This window comes from Vigna radiata, chromosome 6, assembly GCF_000741045.1.
Source record: "Vigna radiata var. radiata cultivar VC1973A chromosome 6, Vradiata_ver6, whole genome shotgun sequence".
NCBI lineage: Eukaryota > Viridiplantae > Streptophyta > Magnoliopsida > Fabales > Fabaceae > Vigna > Vigna radiata.
This window is the reverse complement of record NC_028356.1, coordinates 13,100,065-13,102,941: the sequence shown is the minus strand read 5'-3', so window position 1 is coordinate 13,102,941 and position 2,877 is coordinate 13,100,065.

The window sequence follows — 2,877 nt, the reverse complement described above, 5'->3', positions numbered from 1 at the left end:
TTTTTTCGGAGTGAAAATTGTTTAAATTTAAATTAAAGAATGTTTGTATTTTTTTTATTTTAAAAAAATGTAATTAAATGGGCTAGTGAGCCAACCCGTTTACCCACCAACCCGTGGTGGGTCGGGCCGGGTTCAAGTTTTTCTGGCTCGCCAATAAATGAGTCGGGTTGGGTTGATCACTAAGTGACCAACCCGTGGTGAGCCGGACCGGGTCGAGCCGGGTTACCCGTTTTGACAGCTCTACTATTAACAACATGATATACATATATCATTTTATTGACACATATTTTCATCTAAGAAAAGTATACTACACATTCTCGGTCTAAAGAACACAAATTACACCTGGATCTTTATGCAGGACTATTGGATTTCTTGAATATATGGTTTTGGAAGTTTGAAGATCACACAACTACGTTAGTGCACTCAAGCATTGGTGAAAATATTAGTTACATATTTTTTGAACTTGTTGGAAGTGACATAGTAGACAAATACTCAAGGGTTGTGAGAACATTCAAATATGGAAGACGATAATAAATTCAATTCTAATTGTAATAATGAAGATGTTATATGTTGTTTAATATATATATATATATATATATTTTGGTTTCATGTTTTTAGAACTTGTTTGAAGTGAGATAGTAGACATATATTCAAGCTTTGTGAGAACTTAAATTCTAATTGAAATGATGAATATGCTATATATTGTTGAATGTAAATTAGTGAAAAAGAATTTTCTACGTCATTGATTGACTATGTTTAAATACATACTTTAAAAAAATGTGTGCTAATGTTTGTAAATAAAATATTTTGTAAACCATTAATGAGTTTATTGATATAGTCTCTCATTCAATTCATAGGATTTTAAAAAAAAATGAATTTATAAAGATAAGAGAAAACAGACTTTTTTGTTAAAAAAGGTAAAATGCAAATTGTTTGTAAGAAATTTGATTACAAATATGTAACAGATATTAATGTATAAATAATTTGAAAATATAATTGAGTGTTCGTTATATAGCGTGTTTCAAATTATTGTGGAATAAGTTTTTCCTTACAAGTAATAAATTATTTCTTTAAATTTGAAGAAGGGTTGCTTATGTAGACAACTTTGTTTAGTTTTTAAGCAATTTTCTTTAAATTTAAACATGCGAATAGAATCTCTATTAAATAATATTTTTATATTTAAATTTTTCTCTCTATATATAATATTAAAAAATGAGTTAAGTCTTACAAATTCATTCGTGTTTCAGAATATATTTAAGGATTAAATATATTTTTAGTCCCTTAACTATCACATGATTTTGGTTTTATTCCTTACTCGAAACTTTGATAGCTTTTAGTCCTCATAGTATTGAAACTGTTATAAATAGTCCTTAAAAATGGACGACGCAAACTTTTGTTTGACGTGGCTAATGATCAGCCACGTTTGATGCCAGGTATGAGTTTATTATCTGCTCATGGACAACCTTTTATCGCTCAATGACAACATTATTATGCTCACATGACTCAACACTATTATTCTCACAAAACACTATGCTCATGGACAACCTTTTATCGCTCAATGACCTAAAATTAAATTGTTACAAACTTGTAGTGAAAAGTAGCACTTAGCGGTGCCCTACCACTCCTCAGCACCAAAGTGATCACATTTTTGCATGTGCAACGATAACAATCTAGAGCTAAAATGCTCTCAGACCTACACAAGGAAATGATGCTCAATGTCAATTTGCCACCGACCAACATCACACTAGAAATCATCAAATTTAATAATATGATTTAAGGAAAAAGGAACCTATTCAAATTATCAAATTAATATTCCTTATTTAATACTTGGTCCAAAAACAGTTTTCAATGTCACAGTATAGTCCAACTTGTTCAAATGGTCAGATCCTAAGTTCCTTAATTCAATATTGATTCAAATAATGCAACCACACACATACACACGTCTACACAACCAGATTATTCAACAGTTTCAAACACCATTATCAATAAATCAACCAATTTCATACAACCAAAGATACAAATTGACATCCTCAAAGCATCTATAACTTAAAAAAAAGTTAATTAACTTTTCTTACCTGAAAGATGACTAAATAACTCTAGAACCTTTAATACACCTTTAAAAGCTCAAAAGCTCTATCTACCCTTATGAACAACACAAACATTATCAAGACACACCATTAGGACTATTGGTCCATAGAGACTATTAAAGAAGACTCAAACACCACATGTAGTTTTAAATGGTTCACATGCAAAGGAAGACTCAATAGACCAAAGAAAGGGATATGAAACCAACTTACTCTGTTGAGAAAATGATCCAATGGAAGTGGAAAGTTCACTTCAAAGATCACTTTAGTTGTTTTCAAACTTCAAATAGATGAACAAAAGATTAGAAATTCTAGAAAAAAAGTGAGAGTTCTAAATGAAACGAGTTTAGAGAAATTATAAGATTTAAGATAATAAAACTCATTTATAAAAGTTCTATTTATATTTTAAAATTTTAATGTTAAAATAATCAATCTCATTATTTAAACACACAATCAATTTTAAGACATGATTTTCTAAAATTTCTCTTGAATTCAAAAACAGATTTTGAAGAATATTTCAAGATTTGTTCAGTCCAAAGCTATGCACAAATGCTTACCAGGCAGTTCAGAAAAATATTTTCAGTTCCAAACCATTTTCAATATTTCTTAGCAAACCAAATTTAACAACCATTTTCAATATTTCTTAGCAAACCAAATTTAACATTTATCAGACTTAAGTTAACTCATTGAAATCAGCAATCAGTTTTAAAATAATTAAGATATTAATGATTCAACAATCAATTTACAAACTAGAATGAACACAAAGTATTTTAAATGAGTGTGATCACAATTG